The sequence below is a fragment of the Stegostoma tigrinum genome, unplaced genomic scaffold, assembly GCF_030684315.1.
Source record: "Stegostoma tigrinum isolate sSteTig4 unplaced genomic scaffold, sSteTig4.hap1 scaffold_86, whole genome shotgun sequence".
Taxonomy (NCBI): domain Eukaryota; kingdom Metazoa; phylum Chordata; class Chondrichthyes; order Orectolobiformes; family Stegostomatidae; genus Stegostoma; species Stegostoma tigrinum.
Window position 1 is genome coordinate 91,545 of NW_026728811.1, and position 20,366 is coordinate 111,910.

Here is a 20,366-nt window from a genome sequence, read left to right on the forward strand (position 1 = left end):
CGGTCGATGGTCCTCTGGCTTTTCCTTAAAGAATGGCACCACATTAGCCACCCGGCCTTCTGGCACTTCACTAGTGTCAGTGATACAAATACCTCAGCAAGGGGCCAGCAATTACTTCCCCAGCTTCTCCCAGAGTTTGTGGGTAACACCTGATCAGGTGCCAGGAACCTATCCACCTTTATGCATTTTAAGACATCCAGCACCTAGATCTCTGTAATATAGACACTTCTCACGACTCATTATTTATGATTCCAAGCTCTCTCACTGCCATATCCTTCTCTGCAGTAAATACTAATGCGAATACTCATTCACTATCTCAGCCTGCAGTTCCACACAGACAGCCTTGTTGATCTTTAAAGGGGCCCCTATTTTTTCCCTTGTTGTTTTTTTGTCCCAAATGAAGTTTCAGAATCTCTTGGGATTCCCCTTAACTCAATTTGCCAAAGATAGCTCATGTCTCCTTTTTGCCGTCCTGATTTCCCTCAAGTATACTCCTACTGCCCCTATACTTTGAAGGATTGACCCAAATCCTGATGTCAGTACCCAACATGTGCTGCCTTCTTTTTCTTGACCAGAGCCTCAATTTCTCCAGTCAGCCAGTATCCCCTACATTTACCAGCCTTGCCCTTCACGTGAACAGGAACATGTGCCTGGCTCTCCTTATTTTAGTTTTGAGGGCCTCCCACTTTCCAAGCATTCCTTGACCTACATATTACCTCTCCCGATCATCTTTTGGAAGTTCTTGCCCAATAATGTCAAAGTTGGCCTTACTTCAATTTAATGCATATTTAGAATTTTGAAATGTATAAGTTTTATATGTAAACTGATCACATCTGCCTGCATCTGGCATATACTCCTCTAAAGCTCTCTTATCTATGTCCCTATTCAAGTGTCTTTTAAACAATGTGACTGTACCTGTATCTGCCACTTCCTCTGAGTTTGTTCCACACGTGGACAAGTTCGTAAAAATAAAAAAAATCCATGTCTTTTTAAATATGTATTTCTCCTCTCACCTTACATACATGTCCCCTTGTCTTGAAATCACCCAACCTTGGGAATAAACCCTTGCTATTCGCATAATCTGTGCCCTCATGATTTTATCAACCTCTAAGGTCACTCCTTAACCCATTATACTCCAGTGAGAAAAGTCCTAGCTTTGTCTGTCTATTTGATAATCAAGCTCTCCAATCCTGGCAACATCCCAGCAAGTCTGTTCTGAACTGTCTCCAGTTCAATAATAATGTCCTTCCTGTAACAGGGCAACCAGAGCTGCACACAATACCTCAAATGAAGCCTCAATGTCCTATACAACCTCAACATAACATCCCAACTCTGAGACTCAGAGGTCTGAGCAATGAAAGCAAGTGTGCTAAACAACATATTAACCACCCTGACTACTTGTCTACATAAACTTCAAAGAATTATGTACCTGAATCTCAGCATTTCTCTGTTTCACAACTCTACCCTGGGTGCAACCATCAATTGTTGGTCCTACCCTGTTCATTTTACCAAAATACAATATCTCACATTTATTCAAATTGAACTTCATCCTCCACTTCTCAACCCATTGACATAATTGATCAAGATCTCACTGTCATCTTAGATAACCTTCACTAACCACTAATTCTCGTATCGTCTGCAAACTTACTAATCTTGTCCCTTAAATTCGCATCCAAATCATTAATATAAATGAGAAACAAAAGTGGCCCCTGCACAGATTGCTGTGGAACACACTGGTCACAGAACTCCACTCTGAAAAATCCCCAACACCACATTCTCTCCGACAACTAAGCCAATTCCGCTTCCAATAAGCGAGCTCTTCCTGAATCACGTGTGATCTAACTTTACTCATTAGTCTACCACGTGGAACCCAGTCAAAGGCTTCACTCTCACTCTGGGAGGTGCTGCAAATCTGACCCAATTCCCCCGCTATTTGTCCATCATTCCTTGAAAAGTTAAATCCCAACTCTCTTCTGAGAATAACTGCTAAATCTGCATCCAGCTACCATTCAGACTGTTCCAGATCCTGGGAACTTGCTGAGTCAAACAAACAATCTTCACATTTTCACCCTGCATTATTTGCCAATTAGCTGAATGTTGTATTCTACGGTTACCAAACATTGCTACAATGGAGAATTATCTCGGCTTCTGTTAGCTCTCTCCAAGCCAGAGACCCACCATAATTTTAATTGACTTATGGGATGTGGTCTTTCCTGCACAAACTAATATTGATTGCCCATTTTTATTGGATTTGGAGAAAGTGGTACTTTCTATGACTGCTGCACTCCATGTGCTGTAAGTACACCACTGTGTTGTTATGATGATAATCCACCCTGGAGCCTCACTACCCTCCCGATTGCAGGAATCATACCTCAAACTTCACTACCCACCTGATCATGCCCTCGAGCCTCACTACCTGCATTACTGCAGGCATTACCATCGAGCCTCAACACGCTTCACATCTCTGGAATCCCTCTCCAGCCTCACTACCTGCCTATCGTTGGAATCCCCCACTAGCCACATAACTCACACCATCTATTCAGATTCCTCCAGTCTCACAAACCACCTCATCTCTAATCTCCTCCAGCCCACAAACTTCTTTAGCTCTATAATTGTCTTCAGCCTCACAAACCTCCCTTTGTCTGAGGTCTCCTCCAGCCTCACAATCTTCCCCATTTCTGTAATCTCATCCAAGCTCACTTTTCCCTATTTTTGGAATCTTCTCCGGTCTCAGAACCCTTCCTGTCTCTAATATCGTCCAGCCTCACAAATGGATGATACAAGAATGATATTTCTTTCCTCTAATACAATCCTTATTTTTATACATCCACTTGATGGCGGTACTTTCAATTTCCTGGGCTTCAGGCCCCTGAATTTCGAGGTAAACCGCATTACGTCTATACCTCACTTTTCTCCCGAAAATACTGACCAATCATGAGTCATTTGTTCTAATATCTCATATTCTGAAATGACTTGACATATTGCTGGGTATCCTCCTATGTGAAGAGTCTCGGAGGTCTACAGCACAGAAAAAGTCTTTGTGGCCCATCCAGCCTGTGCCAGTTAAAAACCACCACCTAACTATTCTAATCTAATTTTCCAGAACTTGGCCCATAGACTCTGCATTGGCATCACAAGTGTGCATCTATATATATCTTAAACGCTATGAGGATCTCTGTGCCTACCACCCTCACAGACAGTGAGGTTCAGTGCCATTGTCACAGCATGATGACATTACAGACAGGAAAAGAGACGAGCTGAGTCTGTGCAAACCAAAGATCCCCCACACACTGTGAAAGACGGGAGGGTGCCTGATCGGAGGCAGAGGAGATTTAACAGAATGGTTTGTAGGGAGAGGGTTTTTAGTTGCATGGTTAGGGCTGTTTTTATTATAATTTTGTGTGACTTAGACATTTCTGGTACATATTGAGAATATCCATCTACAATAGATGGACTTCCTCTCAATCTCTCTCCTCGCCTGGGGTGCAGTAATCTTCAGGTTAAACCAGCCCTATGGTCAGGTAGGACAATGGTGACTTTACCTTAGGCATAGTGATGCCACTGTGCCTCGGTGGTGTAGAGGGGAATGTTGCATGTGGTGGATGGGACACCACTCTGACACTGCTTCATCTGGAGGATGTTACCTTTCTTTAATATTGTTGGGGCTGTACTCATGCAGGGAAGTGGAAAATGTTCCAACACAATCCGGATGAGTGCCTTACACACAGGAAACAAACTGTCATTGGGTAATCAGGTGCTTGGGGAAACTAAGATTGATCTCCTTGTAACAAAGGATTTTGAGGGGACCTTTGATAGGAGGTGTTTACAAAAGATAAACATTAGGACGGCAAAATGTACACTCAACTGGCCATAAAAAAGGGCTACAGGACATATATTAAAAGTCGTAGGAAAGATCTATTGAGAGAATGGGGTAATAAGAAAGAAATTTTACATGGCAAATGGGAATGAGCAGGAACACAATACTCACACACAATGCGAATATCCAGGTCCTGATTGAATTGAGTAATTCTGTCAGAGTTTGGTGTTACAATTATTGAGCTTCCTACCTGAAAGTCCACTTGTAATATCCTGTAACACAAATTCATAAAATCCATCACTGTCAGAGTAGGAATCCACAACATCCCCTCCTCCTGGCCGAGGGTAACTGTGCATTGTTCCTGCTGCACATTATTCCTTGTGGGAGTCAGCAGCTGATTCGAGGGATTTCTATTTGGGTTTCTAGGAATTTCCACATTGGGGCTTCATGTCACTGAACAGAACAACAGGTGTTTGACACAAGGCAAAGAATGCCCGAGAGTTAGTGAGATGCAGGCAGCAGGATTTGCTTCCTTTTCTTTCCTTCTGTGCTGCTGCACTGCCACAATGAGACATCAGCTTTTCCGGCCCAATGCAACTTGATGAACAAGTTGTCTCGATTCTGAGAAATGGGCAGTAAGCTTCTCCCAGTCATTTGAAAAAACGCCCCTTAAAAAGGCAGCAATTACGTATGTGTCATGTTGCCCAGTGCTCCCAACAAAAAGATGAGAAGAATGAGGAAGGATCTCATAAAAAGGGATAACAGTCAAGTTCCATGAGGGTTAGAGTTTATGGAGAGATATTGATAAATGGGCGACAAGTCGGCAAATGGAGTATAATTTGGGAAAACGTGAAGTTGCTAATTTTTGAGGAGATGACCAAAGAACAGTGTTATTTAAAAATGTAAAAACTGTGGAAAACTGCAACACAAAAGGGATTCAGGAATAATTGTGCAGGAAGCATGAAGCGAGCATACAGTTGCAACAGGTAATCGGGAAGGGTCATGGGATGTTATCCTTATGTCAAGGTGTTTGCAGTAGAAGAGTTTGGAATACATGTCTTAGGACAAATGTACAACTTGCTGGCAAGACCACATCTGGAAGAATGTGAGCAGCTTTTTTGGTCCACTTATTTGAGCAAGTATATAACTTCACTGGAGGCATTTCAAAGAAGATGAACTAAGATGATCATTGGTTTGGAGGGATTATGTTTTAAGCTAAGACGAAACAGGTCTGGAATATACTAACTAGATTTTTTTGAAGAATGAGAGATGTTCTAATTAAAAATAGAGGATTCTCAAGGGAGTTGACAGGATAAATGCTGAGGAAATATTTCTCATCGTGGGAGCAGATTCTCGATAAGGCAGAGAAGAGAGGGTTCTCTTTTGGAATTGTCAAGCTTAAGGCAACACAGACATGGGTAAGGGGTTTCAGTCGCGAATGAGCTGGAGTGAGGTGGAGAGAAGGAGCATTTTAGAGATTGAAATTTCTGGCATTTGTGATTGAAATGTACGGTAAGATGTTCATCTTGAGACCAGATATGACAGCATTATTGAGAAGGGTGCAGTTCAGCCTCAGACAGTTCCCAATGAGAGGGATGGATTCAGTACAATAGTAAGGAAAAATAATTTGTAATAATAACTGAAGGCAATGTGTTTTACTATCACAAAGTGTTATTGGAGGAAATTTCAACTAATCAAGTAGTGGAAGCATGATAAGCAGTTTTATAACTGAGTAACAGTGGAGCAAAGTGATGGAGACGAGTTCGATCTGAACATTGTAGAATACATGTGAAAGTTAACACAGTGCTTGTGGAAGATCTCACCTCCTGGAAGTATGTTGGTGAGAAACAGCATGGGCCAAGGATAGATCCTGGAGGGACATTTACGACATGGATTTCAGACAGGAAAGAGAGATGGAGTGGGATTTTCCAATGACGGTGAGGTCGAACATTGGTTTTAAACAGAATGGGTGAGAAGGACATAACCGGAAAAGAGAAACAGACAGAACAAGTAACAATATCTGTGAATTGGCATGGGGGAAGAGGCAGGGAGGAGGAGGAGGAGGAGAAATAAGAGTTGGAATATTTGTAGTTTAGTGAGAATAGGGCAAAGTGTTAAGATGAGCTCTGATAAGGCTTGACATGAAACTGGACAAAGATGCAAGTTTAAGCCTAAAACGAGGAGCAACATGCTAAGCAATTTGGTTTGGTGGGCTTGTGGAAGAGAGGGAAGCAGCAGAGGCAGCTGATTGGATTGTCTCAATCTTAGTGACATAGAAACTGCATGTGTCTCCTTCACTTGCTGTTGGAGCGGAGGATGGAGGAGACAGGATGATGGACAGTGTTTTGCAAAGAAACAATGCCTGTGTTAGTGATATTTAAAAATGAGTGAACAAACCTGATGACTAACTTTTATCCAGAATGTTAAAATGTACAACAGAAGTCCAGGTTCAAATCCTATCTCAGCAGATGGTGGAATTTGAATTCAATAAAAAAAAAACTGGAAGAATCAACTGGTTGCCATGGCAACAATTGCTGATGACAGAGTGAAAAAAAAATCTAATGTCCTTCGGGGAAAGAAATTTGCCAACCTCAGCAAGCCACTCAGTTGCAAATCACTGCAAAGTTTCAACAAAGGAATGAAGCTGGGTGGCCCATTTGGCATCTACCAGGGAACTAGGAAAGACAACTGCAGAATCAGCCCTATCGGCCCCCCAAACTCCTGCTTAATAATATCTGGGGGCTAGTGGCAAAATTTGGAGAGCCGCTTCAAAGACGAGTCAAGGAACAGTGTCAGACTCATGGAAACATACCTGGCAAACAATGACACACACCACTATCATTGTCCTTAGTGAAGCCCTGTCCCAGCAGACGTGACAGCACAGTGCTATTCTGACCAGATTATTTGACCTGGGAGTACTCAACATTGACTCTGACGCCTGGAAGTCTCATGGCTCCTGCTGATTACCATGTACCATCCTCCCTTGGTTGATAAATCAGCAGTAGTATTATCGCTAGATTATTAATCCAGAGACCCAGATAACATTCTGGGGACCTGGGTTCGCATCCTGCCATGGCAGATGGTGAAACATGAATTAAATAATGATCTGGAACTAAGATTCTCATGATGACCATGAAACCATTGCCAATTATCAGGAAAGACCCATCTGGTTCACTTATGCCCTTTCCGGAAATGTGCCATCCTTACCTGGTCTGGATGACATGTGACTCCAAACCCATAGTGATGCGCTTGACTCTTAACTGCCTTCCAGGTAATAAACGCTGGTCCAGCCAGCGATTTCCACATCCCAAGAGGGAATTTTAAGAAACAAAAAACTCCATCATGTTGAACAGCACTTGGAGGAAGCACTGCGAGTGTGAATAGCACTAAATGTACTCAATGTCCACATCAGGAGTAGTTTGCAGGAGGATTACCAATCAGGCTGGTCGGGTCCTGAAGGACAAAGCTGCTTGGCTGGGACTGCAGCAGGTGCTGACGCACCAAAGGGGGAAAATATAGCTGATCTCATCATCACCAATTTCCCAGCTGCAGAGGCATCTGTCCATGACAGGATTGTTAACAGCAACCACCGCACAGTCCTGTGGAGACAAAGCCTCATCTTAAACTTGAGAATACCCCCCATTGCATTGGGTGGCACTAACTTCGGCTAAAAGGGACAGACTTGGAACAGACACAGGAGCTCAAAACCAGATATCTATGAGGCTTTGAGAGAGACTGCAACAGTAGCAGACCTTCTCCAGCACAATCTGTAACCTCATGGCCCAGCATATCCTAGAGACACCCATTGCCATTGATCCAGGGGACCAACACTGCTTGAACGGAGAGTATTGGAGGGCATGCCAAGGGCAGCACCAGGCATACCTAAAAATAAGGTGCCAACCTGGTAAAACCACCAAACAGGACTATCTGCATGCAAAATAGCATAAGCAGCAAGAGTTAGAGCTAAGCCACCCCATAACCAATAGATCAGATGCAAGCTCTGCAGTTCTACCACACCCAGTCGTGAACAGTGATGGACAATTAAACAACTCACTGGAGGAAGAATGCCAAAAATCCCCATCTTTACCCGACACAGGAGCCCAACCTCTCCTTGCAAAAGACAAGTCTGCAGCAATCTTCAGCCAGAAGTGCCAACTGGATGATCCATCTCAGCCTTCTCCAGAGGTCCCCAACATCAGAGATGTGAGTTTTCATCCAATTTGATTCATTTCACATAATATTAAAGAAATGAATGAACAGTGCAAAGGTTATGGGCCCTGGCAACACTCTGACAATAGTAGCGATGACTAGTGCTCTAGAGCTTGCTAGCATCCAAGCCAAACTATTTCAGTCCTGCTACGGCGCTGGCATCTCCTAACAATTTGGAAAACTGCCCAGGTCTGTTCAGCACAAAAACATTGAAAATCCAACCCGACCAATTTCCCCTCAAGCAATCTACTCTCTATCATCAGTAAAGTACTGGAAGGTGTTGTCAACAGCAGTATTAAACAGCACTTACTCAGCAGTAACCTGCTCAGTGACACCCAGCATGGGCCATGGTGGGCACTCAGTTCCTGATCTTATTACAGACTTGATCCGCAAATTCACAAACAGCTGAATTCCTGAGGTGAGGTGAGGGTAAACAGCAGAGCCCTGCACAAAAACCACGTACTTCCACTTCAGTGACAATGACTGACAGTGACACCTTAGTTTCAGCTCATCTGCTGAACCTCTCATCTATTCCTGTGTTACCTCTAGGCTTAACTATCCAAACTCACTGCCAGTCGGCCTCCCACATTCAATGTCCCTGTAACCTCAAGAATACCTAAAGTTCTGCTGCACACAAGTACATTTGTACCAAGACCTGTTCACCCATCACTGCTGTGCTCCCTGACCCACAAAGGCTCCTGTTTATAAGCAACAATTTAAAATTCTCAGATAATAAAATGTGAGGCTGGATGAACACAGCAGGCCAAGCAGCATCTCAGGAGCACATTGGCCTGCTGTGAAGCTTTTGTGCTCCTGAGATGCTGCTTGGCCTGCTGTGAGCTTTTGTGCTCCTGAGATGCTGCTTGGCCTGCTGTGAGCTTTTGTGCTCCTGAGATGCTGCTTGGCCTGCTGTGAGCTTTTGTGCTCCTGAGATGCTGCTTGGCCTGCTGTGAGCTTTTGTGCTCCTGAGATGCTGCTTGGCCTGCTGTGAGCTTTTGTGCTCCTGAGATGCTGCTTGGCCTGCTGTGAGCTTTTGTGCTCCTGAGATGCTGCTTGGCCTGCTGTGAGCTTTTGTGCTCCTGAGATGCTGCTTGGCCTGCTGTGAGCTTTTGTGCTCCTGAGATGCTGCTTGGCCTGCTGTGAGCTTTTGTGCTCCTGAGATGCTGCTTGGCCTGCTGTGTTCATCCAGCCTCACATTTTATTATCTTGGAATCTCCAGCATCTGCAGTTCCCATTATCTCTGATACTAATTTAAAATTCTCACCCGTGATTTAATTCCTGGCTGTGACGAGCCCTATCTCCCTGCACACACAACCTTCAAGAGTTCGATAACTCATTTAGTTCCAGACTCCAACAATGTGTTTAATCATCCCTTCACTATTGGAGGCTGTTTCTACAGTTGCCAGAAAACGTGATCTGGAATTCCCCTGATAAACCTCTTAGGTTTGCTTTCCTTGAGAGAGTCAGGAAAACCTGTAGATATGGTAACTTTTTGGTCACCTGACCTAATATGGCCTTACGTCAAAAGTTTGTTGATAATATTTTTGTGAAATTATAAAACATGATAAAAATACAAATAGTTTGTTGATTTGGACATACACCATTAGCTCTTCAGTATCGCTAGATGAATGATCTGTAACTTCTCAAATGGAGCATTGTGAGAGCACCTTTATCATACAAACTGAAGCAGCACACGAAAGTTAAACATCACCTTCTCCACAGGGAACAGGGCTTTGGCAACGATCGCTGGTATCTGTGGAAGGAGAAACACACAGTAAATGTTGCAGAAGTGCAAAATGAATGACAGATAAAAACGCTGTAGAATTTGGTGGTCTGAAATGGAAGAAAAATACACTCTCTTTCTGGGAAAATATTTCCTGACTGTGAAAGATACCATTCAAAAATTAATCTGGTAAGAGAGCAGCACATGGTCAGGGGGTGGGCAGCAGTGGAAAATTTATTTACAAAAAAGGTACAAGGAAATTACAGTAAAATACTACAGAGATCAAATCTATCCATCATTAGAGACTGAAGAGATTAGACACCGACAAAGGTGATCAGGGAGCACAGAAGTGAGCAAGAGCAGTGTGAGCTGCTATGATCCAACAGTCTGGGAAAAAAAATCCATAAGAAACAAACATTTCTCTTGGATAAGAGATAATAGGAACTGCAGATGCTGGAGAATCCAAGATAACAAGGTGTGGAGCTGGATGAACACAGCAGGCCAAGGAGCATCTTCGGAGCAGGAAAGCTGACGTTTTGGGCCTGGACACCACTTCAGAAATGGGGGAGGGGAAGAGGATTCTGAACGAAATAGGGAGAGGGGGGAGACAGATCAAAGATGGAGAGAAAAGATATTTGGAGAGGAGACAGACAAGTTAAAGAGGCGGGCATGGAGCAGGTAAAGATGAGGAGAGGTGGGGAGGTAGGGAGGTGATAGGTCAGTCCAGGGAGGACAGACAGGTCAAGGGGGTGGGATGAAGTTAGTAAGCAGGAAATAGGGGTGCAGCTTGAGGTGGGAGGAGGCGATAGGAGAGAGGAAGAACAGGTTAGGGAGGCAGGGACAAGCTGGGCTAGTTTTGGGAGGCAGTTGGGGGAGGGGAGATTTTGAGGCTTCTGAAATCCACATGGACACCATTGGGCTGCAGGGTTCCCAGGCAGAATATGTGTTGCTATTCCTGCAACCCTTGGGTGGCATCATTGTGGCACTGCAGGTGGCCCAGGATGGACATGTCATCTGAGGAATGGGATGGGGAGTTGAAATGGTTCGCAACTGGGAGGTGCAGTTGTTTCTTGCGAACTGAGCGTAGGTGTTCTGCAAAGCAGTCCCCAAGCCTCCGCTTGGTTTCCGCAATGTAGAGGAGGCCACAACGGGTACAGGGGATGCAGTATACCACATTGGCAGATGTGCAGGTGAACATCTGCTCGATGTAGAAAGTCTTCTTGGGGCCTGGGATGGGGGGGGGAAAAGAGAAGAGGGAGGAGGTGTGGAGGCAAGTGTAGCACTTCCTTTGGTTGCAGGGGAAGGTGCTGGGAGTAGTGGGGTTGGAGGGCAGCGTGGAGCGGACAAGGGAGTCACGGAGAGACTGGTCTCTCCGGCAGGCAAGCAAGGGTGGGGAGGGAAAAATGTCTTTGATGGTGAGGTCGGATTGCTGATGGCGGAAGTGTCAGAGGATGACGTGTTCGATCCGGAGATTGGTGGAGTGGTATGTGAGGATGAGGGGGATTCTTTTTCAGTTGTTATTGCAGGGATAGGGTGCGAGGGAGGAGTTGTAGAAAAATGCAGGAGACACGGTCAAGGGTGTTCTTGACCACTCCGGTGGGGAGGTGGGGAGTGGAGTTGCGGTCCTTGAAAAACAAGGACATCATAGATGTACGGGAGTGGAATCCTGGGAGCAGATGCGGCAGAGGTGAAGCAATTGGGAATAGGAGATGGCACTTTTGCAGGACGGTGGGTGGGTGTGAGATGTTAATGTGATAACATCCCATTAATTTAAAGAAGTATAGAAATCAAAGTCTTTCATCTGCATTTGATTCCTATACAGAGACTTTGACTTATAGAAGTAAAGTCTTTTATCTACTCACATCGGTATGCAGACACTGCCCTGAAGCTTCCTGCCCAGCTAGGAATTCAGTGTAAAGCTTTTGTAACTCATCTTCTCACACATCGGCATGCAGACACTGTCTTACGTTTCCTGACTGAACTGAAATTAGAATCAATCTGTATCAAATAGGGTTAGGTGGGGAAATTTTGTAAAGGTGTGAAACCTCTAAAGCATGTAACTTCTGTCGCTGACTAAGGGGCCAGGGCACTGACTTTGTCCTAGCCAGACACACTGGCAACTTGAAATCACAATCTGTCCCGGACAACAACTCAAAATCACCTCCTGCCATGAGCAGCTACTTCACAAGCAATCGATACTATATCCTGGTCTTTTATGTTGTCCATGTAATAATTGCTTGGTATCCTGTTTTTGTCTGTTGTAGTAATTGTTTTATGTATCATGTCATTGGAGGTTGTGAAATCGTTTTCTGTATCATGTCTTTTGTAAAGTATAAAAAGCAGGGACTGTCCGGGGAGAACTCCTTGTGAGACTTTGCACTGTGTGCCGGGTTGAGTACAGTGATTCTTCACAGCTTGTACTTGCTTGGTAAGAAAATGATTTGTGTTTTTCTAAACAGGTCAGTGTCTTGTTATTGCAGCACGTCCGTGAGGGTCTCCGAAAACAAACTTGACAGGTGGGAGGAGGTGTATTCTAGGTAGCTGTGGGAGTCAGTGGGCTTGAAATATATATCGGTTTTGAGATTGTTCCCCAAGATGGAAATAGAGGACCAGGAAGGTGAGAGAGGTGGTTAGAGATGGTCCAGGTGAACTTAAGGTTGGGGTGGAAGGTGTTGGTGAAGTGGGCGAACTGTTCGAGCTCCTCATAGGAGCACGAGGCAGCGCCGATACAGTCATCCATGTACTGGAGGAAGAGGTACGGAAGAGGGATTGTTCCAACAAAGAGGCAGGCAAAGCTTGGGCCCATGCAGGTACCCATGGCCACCCCCTTTGTCTGTAGGCAGTGGGACGAGTTCACCGAAGCACATAATGGCGTCAGTGGAGGGGAACTGGTCAGACCTGCAGGACAGGAAATAGCGTAGGGCTTTGAGGCCATCTGTATGGGGTATGCAGGTGCTAATGTGGTATACTGCACTGCTGCACCCGTTCTGGCCTCCTCTATATCAGGGAAACCAAGCAGAGGCTTGGGGACCACTTTACAGAACACCTACACTCAGTTCGCAATAAACAATTGCTCATCCCCACCTCCCTAACCTACTCTTCCTCTCACCTATCCCCTCCTCCCATCTCAAGCCACACCCCCATTTCCTACATGCTAACCTCATCCCACCCCTTTGACTTGTTGGTCCTCCATAGACTGACCCATCCCCTCCCCACCTACACTCACCTTTACCTGCTCCATCCCCACCTCTTTAACTTGTCTGTCTCCTCTCCACTTGTCTCCCACTCTCTCCCTGTTTGTTTCAGCATCCCCTTCCCCTCCCCCATTTCTGAAGGGTGTGGGCCCGAATACGTCAGTTTTCCTGTTTCTCTGATGCTGCCTGTCCTGTTGTGTTCCTCCAGCTTCACCCCCGGCCCTTTTAAAGTTTCAAAGCTGTCGCGCATGCGCCCCGCGGATCACTGCCCCCAATAAAGATGGTGACGGTCACACGGGCCGATCGCCATCTGAGGCGTTGATTTGTTTTCTGCAAACGTGAGTCTGGGAGTTTCAAATGGGTGTGTTTTCCGACGTGCACTAACTGTTTGTAAAACTTCCAAACCCATACGAATATCACTTCCCTCCAGCTTTCTACCGTTTTGCTTTCTTTACTGTGGCCTGCTCTTACCTCAATTGCACAAATCTTGGTCTCAGCGAAGGATCTAGGCCCGAAACGTCAGCTTTCCTGCTTGACCTGCTGTGTACATCCAGCTGCACACCGTGTGATCTCGGATTCTCCAGCATCTGCAGTTCCGGTTATCTCAGCGACTCTGCACCGCACTCGTGGATGATCACGTGGTTTTCACTGATCCCGCCCTCCCTTCATTCCGATTGGGCGACATCCGTCCGGTCATGCACGGCACACCTGTGCTCCTATTGGTCGCGCACTGACATCAATCAGCCAGACTTCACTGTGAGCTGGAGCATGCGCAGTGCTTTGTGTTATTGTTGGAAGCAAATGAACGTCGTCGCAATGTTGCATTTTGAGACGAATGAGACTGAAAACTGGATCTGTCTTTTTACCTTCACAGATGCTGCCAGACCTGCTGAGCTTTTCCAGCAACTTTGTTTTTGTTCCTGATTGACAACATCCCAGTTCTTTTGTTATTTTTTAATAAGTCGCGATTGAAAAGGCTTCCGGCAGCTCAAAGCTAAAGGTACTCTTGATACCGCTCTGTCAGCCAATAGAGAAATAGCGATGAAATAAGGGTAATAAATACAGGTCTAGCAGTCCTCAGGTAAGATGTAAAGGGAATAATTATGAATATGAAGAACATCACGTGGTGAAGTGAGGTGAGTGTTGTTCATATGAACTGTGATTGGACAGAGAGGGAGGTTAATCAAAAAAGAACAAGCAGAAAAGAGATTCTCAAGAAAGGTCTGTGCAATGGAAAGCAACGAGAATCAGAAGATAAAAGCCCAACACAAGAAAAAGTTTGAAGACCGCGGCTGCAGAAACTCCAATAAGTTGTTTCACTGCTCTACTGCCTAGTTATTGACTTAAGCAGTATAATCCACGTTCAACTGTAAGTAGCTGTCTGAGTTTGTCACTGTAGTTTACTTCATAACAGATAAACTCCACACTTTGTCTCAATAAAGCTGACAGTTGGTTCACCAATTAGTTCTGCTGCCAAGTCCGTTCTTGTTTGAAAAGGGGTATAGATCACATTTAAATAGACAATGAAAAATGTCAATCCAGGCTGGGAGCAAAATTCTACTCCCTCGCCACTGACTCCATCCCTGCCCCGGGTAACTGGCAGGTAACACACTGGTCACAGTCAGGGTGCAATATTTGACCCCAAGATGAGCTTCTAACCACATTACTCACCCCCACACTCATTATCACAAAGACCACATACAATTTCAACCTCAACAGCATCTCAGGTCATCTGCTGCTGAAACTCTCATCCATTCCTTTGCTACCTCTCGACTTAACTCCCCAAACACACTCCTGGCCGGCTTCTTAATACTACTTCCCTGAAATCTTGAAATGATCCAAAAATCTGCTGCCCATGTGTTTATTCTCACCGATTTTAACATCTTCAAGTTTTGCCATTCTGTGCTCACTAACATAAACATTTTCTCAGTGGCAAAGCACCAAGGTTTTGAAATTCATATCCTTATTTTGAAATTTTGGCATCACACCACTTTCGTTTGATAGTCCCTCCAGCTGCAAACCCCTCTGAGATATATCTGAAGAAGGGTCACTGGACACAAAACAGTAATGCTGCTCTCTCTCTCCACAAGCACTGCCAGATAAGCTGAGTTTTACATCAATTTCTGCTTGTGTTACAACTTTCAAGCATCTACTGTCCTTTTGCTTTTTCCTTCAAGACATTTGTTCTCCCTGACTTCCAACCTCCTGTGGATTTCTGGTTTTAACTCCCACCTTTTTCATGTTTTCAGTTCCTAAGGCCATAAGCTCTTGAATTTACTCCCTAAACATCCGTGGTTTTCAAAGTCCCTTGTTTGTTCAGGATATTCCTTGAAACCTACTTCTTTGGCCAGTTTTGGGTCACTTGTCCTAATAAGTACCTGGTATCAAATATTGTTTTGTGACAACCTTGTGTAATATGTCAGATCATTGGATTGAATCAAAAATGTGAAAACATTTAAATTGTTCTTTTGGAAAACATCACTAATCCTTCACGATCATTTGGGAACTCGTTACCTAATATCATTGCAAGTGCGACTTCACCACATGACCTGCACTGGTTCAGAAAGGTCAAACATCAAGTTCTCCAGATGTAACTGAGGATTGGCAATAGTTACTGATACCTTTGGAGAGTGATCCAACGTTCATGTATCTGGATATGGTGAATGAATAGACAATAGGCGCTGGAGTAGGCCGTTCGACCCTTCGAGCCAGCACCACCATTCATTACGATCATGGCTGATCATCCACAATCAGTATCCTGTTCCTGCCTTATCCTCATAACCCTTGATTCCACTATCTTTAAGTGCTCTATCTATCTCTTTCTTGAAAGTATCCAGAGAGTTGGCCTCCACTGCCTTCTGGGGCAGTGCATTCCATATATCCATCGCTCTCTGGGTGAAGAAGTTTTTCCTCAACTCTGCTCTAAATGGCCTACCCCTTATTTTTAAACTGTGTCTTCTGTTCTGGACTCACCCATCAGCGGAAACATGCTTCCTGCCTCCAGAGTGTCCAATCCCTTAATAATCTTATACGCCTCAATCAGATCCCCTCTCATCCTTGTAAACTCAAGTGTATACAAGCCCAGTCGCTCCAATCTTTCAACATATGATAGTCCCGGACGCCATTCCAGGAATTGAGCTCGTGAACCTACGCTGCACTCCCTGAATAGCCAGAATGTCCTTCCTCAAATTTGGAGACCAAAGCAGCACACAATACTCCAGGTGCGGTCTCACCAGGGCCCTGTACAGCTGCAGAAGGTCCTCTTTGCTCCTGTACTCAATTCCTCTTGTTATGAGGCCAGCATGCTATTAGCTTTCTTCACTGCTTGCTGTACATGCATGCTTGCTTTCATTGACTGATGTACAAGAACACCTAGATCTCGTTGTACTTCCCTTTTACCGAACTTGACTGCATTGAGATAGTAATCTGCCTTCCTGTTCTTGCCACCAAAGTGTATAACCACACATTTATCCACATTAAACTGCATCTGCCACGTATCCGTCCACTCACCTAGCTTGTCCAACTCACCCTGTATTCTCATAACATCCTCCTCACATTTCACACTGCCACCCAATTTTGTGTCATCAGCAAATTTGCTAATATTACTTCTAATGCCTTCGTCTATATCATTAATATATATCGTAAACAGCTGCGGTCCCAGCACTGAACCTTGTGGTACCCCACTGGCCACTGCCTGCCATTCTGAAAGGGACCCGTTTATCACTACATTTTGCTTCCTGTCAGCCAGCCAATTTTCAATCCAACTCAGTATTTTGCCCCCAGTACCATGTGCCCTAATTTTATTCACCAATCTCCTATGTGGGACTTTATCAAAGGCTTTCTGAAAGTCCAGGTACACTACATCCACTGGTTCTCCCTTATCCATCTTCATATGGACATGTTGCAGAACCTGTTGGGTAGGAGAAGTTCAGAAACAGAACAGCGATGGCTTCCTTCTGACTCGAGAGGGTCTAACTTTACTTTTTAATTGAAAAATCTTCAGGTTCATTTATAGTTCTTCACGGAGTATGAATTGTTGAACTTATTCAGCTGCATGTGTCCAATAAATTTCTTCAGATGTGAGGTCAAAGAAATTCAAAACTATTCCTCATCCTCCCACAGACTTTCTCTCACTGTTAAGGTGCCTACTCATGGACTTAGGGGATCCAGGTACATGATTATTTGAAGTTTACATCCCATTTAGACAGTGGTTAAACAGTCTTTTGGCACGGCAGCCTTCATTGCTCAATTGTTTCAGTTTAGGAGTTGGGAAGTCATATTGAGGTTGCACAGGATGTTGATGAGACCTCTTCTGGAATACAATGTGCGGTTTCTGTCACACAATTACAGGAGGCATATCATGAAGCTGGTGAGCGTTAAGAAGAGGTTTACCAGGATGTTGCCTGGTATGGAAGCTTTGATTTATAAAGAAAGGTTGGATAGACTTTGACTTTTCTTGCTGGTGCTTAGGAGGTTGAGAGGCGGCCTGTTAGAAGTTCATAAAATAATGAGACATGTAGATAGTATGAATTGTGGTCGTCATTTCCCAAGGATGGGAGATTTCAAGACTAGGGAATGTCTTTAAGTTGGGAGGAGATAATTTAATAAAAAAAATATGCAAGGCAGAACTTTGCAGTGACTGTGAACAAAGCAATGGCAAGTTCCAGCAGAGAAACGGGTGGCAAAGAAACAGGTGACAGTGAACCAGGCATGTGAGGGCTAATGTGTTTCGTTTGCCAGTGACATTCACCGCTTCACAAAGTGGAGAACGTTGAAGTGCAGCAGTGACGGTGATTATTTTGCAGGATATTCACCTTGCAAATGGTTTTTCCGCCAGTATCCCTGATTACATCGCAATCGACAGGATGAAAGCTGCAGCAAGACGTGTGGAGCCAGTGGTGTAATTGATACGGCATCTGATTTTGAATTGGAAGTTTGGAATATTGTATCCTCTCTCACTCGAGTGAAGTTGACAGCTTTTCTACCCTTGCAAATTGACAGACACTCCCGAAGAGGAATGTCTGGCCAACGCTGTTTTTGTCAGGTTCCCAGCAGCTTAAGTGAATGGATTGCTGGGTTTTGGAAATTGAAAATTGAAATTAAAAGGTAAATGAGTAACTTGAGTGTGGGGCTACTTCAGCTCATTGTATATTTCATATCCCAGCTCATGGCAACAGTACCCATTGTCAGGAGAAACTGCATGTGTTCCACACAAAGCTGCCTTTTGCTGGGAAACCTTGTGTACAGCAGGAGAAGCGGGTAGAACACTGTGTGTATAAGACTGACACTGAGCCACACATTAAACGGTAAAGATAACAAATAAAGTTGTAAACTTGCTCACCCAGCTGGCTTGTTTTCGTTCAGACTTTTCGTCACCACGCAAGGTAACGTCATGAGTGAGACTTCCGAAGAAGCGATGTTGTTCTCCTCCACTTGAAATTTATACTGCCCGGTCTGTTCCGGCAACTTCTGTCATTTCGCATTCTGTTCTGTATGGGTTGCATATGGGGTCCAATTCTATATGTTTGCCGACTGCATTATGGATTGAGAACCATGCCTCTAGGAATTCCCATGTGTGGCTATGTTTGGATTGCACTACTACGGTTATGTTGTCCCAGTTAAACTGATGGCCTTCATTATCCGGGTGTACTGATATTAGGGAAAGTTTGTCATGTCATTTTGCTGCCGGCTGATGTTCATGTACACTGACGGCTAGTTTCCTTCCTGTCTGTCTGATATAATGTTTGTGGCAATCGTTGCACAGTATTTTGTAAACACTGTCAGTTCTGCATGTCGTGGGTATGGTGTCTTTAATCCTTGAGAATGTTTGTCGTAGCATGGCTTTGGGCTTGTGTGCTACCGTAATTCCTAGTGGTCATAGGAGTTGTCAGTTCTGATATGTTCTTGATGTGTGGCAGTGTGTCCAGTGTGTTCGGGCATAATGTGTCCTCTTCGTGTTGCTGTTTAGTCAGTACCTGTGGATGAAATTGCAGGGATAGCCATTCAAAGCGAAGATTTTGTATTGGTGTTCTTCCTCTTTCTGCATAGTTCTGGGTCATTGCAATGAGTGGTGACCCATTTAAATAGTGTCCCGACACAGCTTAGTTTGTGCACCACTGACCTGAGTTAGTTGCCAAATTAAAAATATCCGAGCCCCTCAAGGCACTGACCCGAGTTGTGATGTGCAAAGGACAACACACAAAGGAGGATCCTTGTGTGATTGATCCAATGTGATCTGTATGCCAGGGTAACAGTGAAGACTGGTCTTCAACACCCACATTGAACCTGGCTCCACTTGGCCTCCAGTCACCTCTCACAAACTACCATTGCCCTTCACTTTTCCTGACCTCCCCTCTATTCTTGTTTTAAACTGATTGCATGCCAGGCAGTTTCAGCTGGCATTGCTGCTGTGGAACTGTCACATGGAGTGAATTGATTTTGACTGATCAATGACATAATTCTGCTTCTCAAGATCAGTCAATATTTCAGATTTATTACTTTAAATGATAACCATGAACAGGCTACGACAGTGAAGGCACTGAATCGTAATCTCTGGACCAGCAGGAAAGATCAGTTTATGGCACTCAGGACACTGTCTGATTCGGCCTTGCATTCTCCCAACCTTCTGCACATGATGCCCCTCTGCTCTGTTTCGGTTTTGTTACGTCTTGATATATAATAGTCTCCAGTTATCTATTCTTTTGCCATTTCCAATACATGAGACCCTCTTTCCATGTCTTGTGCCTGGCTCCACAGCTCAGTGGTCAGAGCACTGGTCTCAGAAACAAGTGGTTGTGAGTTCGAGCCTGTGATAGTGTTTGTACACACCCTGCTTCAAAGGGCAAAAAGAGCCCTTTAAAAATTATCTGAAGTTATAACAGTATCATTTCCTCCACAGGCCGGAAATATGTGTGAATTTCCACATTGCTGTTTGTCCTTCCACTTGAGGAGCAGCATTTGGAATGGCAGGAAGCAGCTGACATCAGTGATGTTTGGCTGGAAGTACAAGGTGAAGCAGGAAAACTGCAGGTGAGCAATGGGGGAGGAGCACAAACCCAGGGCATCCATCAAATACTTCCATTTGTTGCTGTAAACAGGTTCTAGTTTTGGAGTCTGGAATGGGACAATAGAGCCAAGTGAGTGAAGTTCTGCTTTCTGGGGGTTGCTCTCTCCGAAAGCCTCTGGCACTCTCGGTGGAAGGTGTCCTTGTTAGTTTCCTTCTGTGGGTGAAAATGAGGGTCACTTCCCCGAGGGGGCATGAGCACAGTCTTCCCACCTCAAACTTCAGTTTTGCTTGTTGGTTCCTCAAAGTGTTGACCCAGAAACCCGCACTGCACACACTTCATTGGGGAGACAGTGGCCTGAGATTGTTATCACTGGACACTTAATCCAGAGACCCAGATAGTACTTTGGGGACTTGTGT